Genomic DNA, 7,947 nt, shown 5'->3' on the forward strand with positions numbered 1-7,947 from the left:
CCCGCAACTATGAATATTTACAAGCGACTTTACAGGAAAACAAGTCCAAAGTCGCTTATAATAAGCAGACCTGGCAACACTGGCAGGATCTTGCAGACCAGCGCTGCCAGCTTTAATGCAATGTGCGCATCGACCGACTGCCAGTCTGTTGTAGTCTGAAGTATTCTGAAGTAGTCTGTTTGGTGCAATGTTTCGACCTCATCAGGTCTTCATCAGGCAAATGTTTTGCGGACAGACAAAGGAACATCTATACAGTATACAAAAATCTTTGGCTAATGATAATATATATCACCTGGGAGTCAGAAGAAGCAAACCAACTAATATGCCAATCACAGGGACAAAGTACCTGTCTCTCCATCCTAAAGAGGAGTGCTCAGTGCCTGGACAGAAAATGTACTATATCAATAACAATAGAATAATATAGCTGCAAGCAGCAATAAGCGGTTTCAAGGGAAAAGGCAGAGGCAGGAAGAGGCAGGCAGAGAGAAAGAGAGAGAAAGTGAGAGAGAGTGTGTGTGAGAGAGAGAGAGAGAGAGAGAGAGAGAGAGAGAGAGAGAGAGAGAGAGAGAGAGAGAGAGAGGCAGTGAGAGAGAGAGCGAGAGAGAGAAGAAGTGAACATGCATTAATTAACATAGTCATGATTTTTGTTCAGTAAAATATATTTGGAATGGTTAAATTGGGGTTTGAACCAGGGACCTACAGACTTGCAGGTAGACAGTGTACTGTACTGACTGAGCCATTGGATAGACAGAATAGGATTTCATGTGTGGTAAGTTATCATATAGCAAGGGTTGCTTATTATATACATACAAGCTCATAACGCGTCACATTGTAGATCGGCTGTATGTGGTTACTGTAGGTGTTGTATTAATAATTACATCTGCAAAGTAACAAGTAACTAAAGCTGTCATCTGCTGTAATTGTAGTAGAGTAGAAGTAACACAAATGGAAAGTAAAGTAAAAGTACCTCAAAATTGTACTGTGCTTTGTAAGCACTTGTATTGGTACTTCAGTAAATGTACATGTACACTTTTCAGCACCATTGAGGAGCCAATGACTGACAGGCTAGGTATCACCAGGTGCACTAATTGCTAGAGTGCAGAGGGACATGGGTTGATATTAATGGTATTAACTCAAAATGTATATATCACACAGCTTAGAGTTTTTGATTAAATCGGAGAGTGATGTAAAAAAATCTGTAGTGTAAAAGTTGCACGTTCATCCAATGTCAATGTATATTGTGTCTTGTGTCTGGGTAGCTCAGTTGGAAGAGCTCTTGACTCTGAACCGCAAGGTCATGGGATCGAATCCTGGCAAAGCCAGCACTGCATATGAGTAATCTAGTTCCCTCGTGTATAGAGCATTGTTACAGGTATAGGCTCATTTGTTTGTTAATGTTGCTACCCTTTAAATGGCCATGGCCAATAGCGTGGCATTGGGCGCTTAAAGTTAAATATTTGAAAAACTAGACATCATTTCAAAGAAAAAGCCACCAGGCCACTAATGAGTTGTGAGTGAAGACAGGTGTGATTGGTGATGAGTGAGAGCAGGTGAGAGGGGTGGATCCAATCCATTGGAATAGAGAAGAAGTGAACATGCATTAATTAACAAAGTCATGATTTTTGTTCAGTAAACTATATTTGGACTGGTTAAATTGAGGTTTGAACCAGGGACCTACAGACTTGCGGGTAGACAGTGTAAAGGATAAGGATAATTCCTTTAACAGGTCCGTTCATGAAAGTCCTTGCGGTCTTGTTTCCAATGAGGGCCTGTGAGCAATTAGGGGTTAAGAGTCTTGCTCAGGAACAAATTTCATTTCATCGACACATTTGCTGGCCTGGCCTGGAATCGTACCTGGGGCAACCAGGGCCTCCGGCTCCCTAGGCGGGCTCACTAACCACTCAGTTATGGCCGCAGTACTGACTGAGCCATTGGATAGACAGAATTGGATTTCATATGTGGTAAGTTATCATACAGCATGGGTTGCTTATTATATATGTTACAGGTAAATTGGAAAAGAAGCGCCTGTTTTCACCGCCCCCCAGAGGCAATTCTGTAGAACCAACGCCAGAGGGCAATGCAAGTCAGACATGAGTCCCACACCACACACGCACGCACGCATGCACACGCACACAAACGAGCACGCATACACGCATGCGCGCACACGCGCGTGCACACACACACACTCGCCACCCGCGAACAGCCTTATTCCATGCAGTTGAAGCGAGCCTGAGGAGGCGGGGCTGGCGGGCTATGTTAGTGCAGTGAGTGGCAGTTGGGGCAAACCATAGAGGGGCAAACGCAGTACCCACAACATCATTTACGATTCTGTGCCTATCGGTACATAACTCGGACGGCGCTTAGTCTACTATCAGACCATCGGCCGGTCGTCGCGGGCACTCGCACCTGAAGGCGCTCGGGTGCGCCTCCTTGGCCTCAAGGTCTGCTGAGTCGGCGCGCCTCCGTCATGGTCCAAAACTATATTTTATCGGCGAAAAAAAGTAGTCTGCGATTGTTTGAAAAAGTAATGTCTCAAGTGGGAGTCAAACCCAGACTCCCAGTGATAGTGAATGGGGAGTCCAATGATTATCGAAGTGCGCCACTGAGGCGGTATGTATGTGTATCCATATATGGAAGCTTTTAATGTTTTGTGAACCAGTGATCTACAGTAGTTAGCGAAACAGAGGCTTGGTTCATAACGGACGGAAAAATTTATATATATCAACAGACACCATCAGGGAGGCCATATCTCTAGCTCAATGAGAAGAGAGGCAGCCTGTGAGTCCATAGGTCGCTGGTTCGATCCCTGTCCCCAACAATGTGTTGAAGTGATCCTCATTTGGAATTATTCATTTTACAAATAGTGTTTCAAGAATCACAAAATTGAATCATGATTGTATATCTCACGGCATGGACAGGTGTGTGTGTGTGTGTGTGCGTGCGTGCGTGCGTGCGTGTGTGTCTGTCCTCCTAAACGTAGCTGCTATAGAGCACCGAAGTCCTGACGTGACTCGTTCATCCCCAGGTTTGCGGAAGTAATTTCTCTATGGAGAATAACATTGGGTCATCTTAGAATCGTCTCATATAAGAATTGTGGTCCAAAAATAAACACCGCGTGTCGGCGTTATTGTCAGGGAGGAGGTTCTTTATCGTTTATGATAGTCAGTCACTTATATTTGATACAGTCTGTTTCTGGCGAAAATGTAACTAATTCGGCGGAAGTAACATTAGCGTTTTCTCACCGTCAGTTGATGCTTCATATCCATAAGAGTCAACCCGCCGGGGTCATTTGTTTATTTTTGGAACACAGTTCTTATTTGACGCGATATTAAATACGTCTATGGGATTCAGAACGGGGGTGGAAAACTGCGAACCAGGTAGACAAACAAAGGATGTGTAAATGACGTCAGGCTTCGGCGGTCTATACACTGCACTATATCCCACTGAAAGACAACAGCTACACAGTAAAATAAAATGTATACCACGGGTGGGAATCATGATCATGACAGACACACACACACACACACACACACACACACACACACACACACACACACACACACACACACACACACACACACCTGTCCATGCCGTGAGATATACAATCATGATTCAATTTTGTGATTCTTGGGCCATGATTTGACTATACAGTATGTTGCAATTCATAGTGATTGTGATAAATGTGTCACTTGTTTTGGCTGAGGAATGGATGAGGAATTTGAGGAATATAAAGCCTTTCCTCAAGGTTATTAAGGTTTTGAGGCCTATCAGGCTCGAAGCCTTATTGAGATTGCCCTGTTTCTTCCGCCGTTTTTTCAGTTCTGGCCCAACCGTGCATACGCTTTTTACGAAACTCGGCAATATGGTAGAGGCTATGTTTCAGTGATACTTGGAATGACCCTCTACATTATTGCAAAGTTTCAAACAAATGTGAGTCTGCATGAACGTGTTAGGGGCACACGAATAATTGTCATGAAACTGCAATATTCATTGGCTTATAAAAGCTTAACGTTTTCACTTATGGAAAATCTGCTTGCTCACGTTTGTCGGCATAGGTCCAAAGTACATGTGTAGACAGTTTTGTGCAGATTGCTCAAAAATCCCAGGAGGAGATAGATTTTAACTGCTTTTCATATAATTCAAAATGGTGGGAGATCTAAAGGTCAGATGTCAAAAGTCAAAATGTGAAAGTTGTTAGGCATGAGGAGACGCATGTGTGTAATGATGTTTCATGGCTGTAGGTCAAACAGGGCATGAGTTGTACCTGTTCAAAGTTGGCATATTTCAATTGAGTGCTACAGCGCCACCCTTTGGCCGATGGTTGTGAGTTTCGGGTCTTCGCCGTTTGGCATAGCCCTCTACCATATTGCCGAGTTTCGTAAAAAGCACGGTTGGGCCAGAACTGAAAAAACGGCGGAAGAAACAGGGCAATCTCAATAAGGCTTCGAGCCTGATAGGCCTCAAAACCTTAATAACCTTGAGGAAAGGCTTTATATTCCTCAAATTCCTCATCCATTCCTCAGCCAAAACAAGTGACACATTTATCACAATCACTATGAATTGCAACATACTGTATAGTCAAATCATGGCCCAAGAATCACAAAATTGAATCATGATTGTATATCTCACGGCATGGACAGGTGTGTGTGTGTGTGTGTGTGTGTGTGTGTGTGTGTGTGTGTGTGTGTGTGTGTGTGTGTGTGTGTGTGTGTGTGTGTGTGTGTGTGTGTGTGTGTGTGTGTGTGTGTGTGTGTGTGTGTGTGTGTGTGTGTGTGTGTGTGTGTGTGTGTGTGTGTGTGTGTCTGTCATGATCATGATTCCCACCCGTGGTATACATTTTCTTTTACTGTGTAGCTGTTGTCTTTCAGTGGGATATAGTGCAGTGTATAGCAGCTACGTTTAGGAGGACAGACACACACACACACACACACACACACACACACACACACACACACACACACACACACACACACACACACACACACACACACACACACACACACACACACACACACACACACACACACACACACACACACACACACACGTACAAAATGTACCATCTGGCATTGTCTCTGGAAGGTCAACCATCCATCAAGCGTTCCGCGTTTCAGGTGGTGAAGGCCGCAGGACTGTCAGCATGCATTTCCGGGGCCCGGTGCTCTGTGCACTGCATTGGTCAGCGCATTGGACAGCTGCATGCCCAAGATGTGGGAGAGTTTAAACTTAACTCTTTGTGGCCTTTGCCGTTGTCAACAACCTTGCCCCTTCCGAAATAATCTACAGGTGGGTCATTGTGGGTCACGGGCAAAGAACAGCTACGGGGGTGTTTATTTGTATTCTTTTTTAACCTCTTAACCATTTGAACCCTCATTCTGGAGGAAACATTTGCCGAGAATAGCAGATCTACAAGCTCAAGGCAGCTTGATGTACATCCCCCAGCCATGAAGTACAAGTACACCCCCTGGACATGACACTATACTGTATGTCGCAGAGACTTACTCCCAATCCAACCCTCGATGCTGAGTATCAAGCAGGGAGACAAATAGCCAAATAACAATACCCCAACTTCCACACTTGCGCCTTAGCCCCGCCGCCAGCAAGGAGGAGAGGATCAGATGCAGGTGCAGAAGAATCAAGCAGGCTTGAAGTCTTTGGTATGACCCGGCTGGGGAATCAAACCCCGACATCCCAATCTCAGGGCTGACACTCCAACCACAAGGCCACATGAGCTGGTGCCCATACAGATTAGGAATGGTCGAAAAAGTACTCAGATTTGTAATAGTAGCAATACCGCAATATAAAAATACTCTGTTACAAGTAAAATTTATAATAATAATAATAATAATAATAATAATAAATTTGTTAATGTATGTTTTGTAATAATAATAAGGCATAAGGAAACACACAGTCAGAGGTTAAGCCCCCAAGTTTATACTTTATGGCAGGGGTCTTCAACAGGGGGTCCGGGATCCCTATCGGGTCCTCAGAGTTACTACAGGGGGCCGCAAAATCTTTGTGTGATAGTACCATTTTTATAATGCTTTTTACTAACCACTTGAACCCTAGCACCCCTATTCTGGGGGGAACATATTAGCCGAAAATAGCAGATCTACAAGCTCATAACGCATCTGCGACGCGTTGTGAGCTTATAGATGGGCTATTTGCGGTGAAGAGGTTTGGTGTACAGGGACAAAAGAGCAGACCAAGTATCGAGCCAAAGGTAAAGCTTACAAAGTATTGAGGGTTGAAGTTGTTACATGAAAACACACATTTGACATGAATGTAGTGGGGGTCCCTGCTTCATCTCTCTCTCAGTTAAGGGGTCCTTGGCCTGAAAAACGTTGAAGACCCCTGCTTTGTGGCATGACGGAGCATACATTAGGCATCAGTGACAGCTGCTATCAGGGTGACAGGACGTCAGGGTTGTGAAGGAAACTGCAACTGTCCCTTGCCTCGCCTTGCCTTGCTGTCTGCAGGGGATCTGCTTGGAATGCCGGGCCCCAGAACATATCATCACCGCGGACGGCCAAATATTTATGAAACAATAAAGCCTGTAAACCGTTGGCGTCTTTGAAGTTCCCCTGCCAACCCGGGGCTCTTGGAATCTTGTCCTACGTTTTCCAGCCCTGCGCACACACAGAAAAATAAAGGTGCCAACTGGAACTGAAACTGGTTCTTCAGAGTGAACCATTTTTGGTTCAAGGTTCAAGGTTGTATTTATTATCTTGTACACAGCTACATAATAGAAGAACATTTTTTTGTTCAGCTTCCTTCAGACAGTGTAGCTTCTAGCAGCATAAAAGTAATAAGAATAATGAATGAAGGAAAAGAAAGAGAAAGAAAGAAAAAGAAGAGCAAAAAAAGTGGACGGTTCGGACGGATCTGTCTTAATCAGTTGACTAAAGAGATAATATGTACCGATTTGGGTATTGTTTGGACAACATTTGTATGATTAATATTAAAAATTGGCCTCCTGGTGGCGCTATAATAGAGCAATGTTGAAAGGGTGGCATTTGTTCCTCAACGTAGTGCAAATGTGCATGCAAAGTTTCACCGCAATCGGACGCTGCGTTCATGATTTGTGGCATTTTGTTCAAAACGAGCCACTCCTGCAAACTTTAGATGTCAATCTTAGCCAATGAGGATGGAATATGACAAATCAAACAGATCCGTCTTGATCACATGACTATAGAGATCAGATCATGAGTACCGATTTGCGTAAAATTTGGATAAAATCTGGAGTAGTAATCCAAAAATGTGTTTTACATAAGTCTGCCTCCTGGTGGAGCTATAAAAGGCAAATGTCAAAAATGCAGGGCAAAGGTTTTTCCTTGGCCTCTAGGAAGTGCCCATACAAAGTTTTACACAGATCGGTGCAGTTATAGGTAAAAACACGAATCGGCCTGTTATAGCGCCACCATGAGGTTGATTTAAAAATGTTCAACTGCCATTTCTTCCTAGGCCTAGTGAGAATGTGCGTGCACAATATCAGGGAAATTGCACGCTGTGTTCATGATTTGAGGCATTTTGTTCAAAACGAAGCACTCCTGCAAACTTTGGAAGCCAATCTTAGCCAATCAGGATGGAATATGAAAAATCTGAAAGAACGGTTTTGTTTAATGACTATAGAGATACCGTGTACCGATTTGTGCGATGTTTGGACAAAATCTGTAGGAGTACTGTCAAAAATATTTTTTGCAAAAAGCGGCCTCCTGGTGGCACTATATCAGGCCCATGTGAACAATTTGGGGAAGAGGTTCTGAATTGGCATCCAGGGAGTGTGTGTGCACAGTTTTGCTGCGATCAAGCCAACAGTGCCGACGGACGGACGGACGGACGGACAGACGGACAGACAGGGTGCAAAAACAGTCTCGGCCATGCCTTTCGAGACAAAAAGAGTCAGTAGTTATATACTAATAGGATTATAAAAAATAGACCAGCGAA

The sequence above is a fragment of the Gymnoscopelus braueri genome (assembly GCF_963280865.1).
Source record: "Gymnoscopelus braueri genome assembly, chromosome: 5".
In the NCBI taxonomy this organism is placed as follows: Eukaryota; Metazoa; Chordata; class Actinopteri; order Myctophiformes; family Myctophidae; genus Gymnoscopelus; species Gymnoscopelus braueri.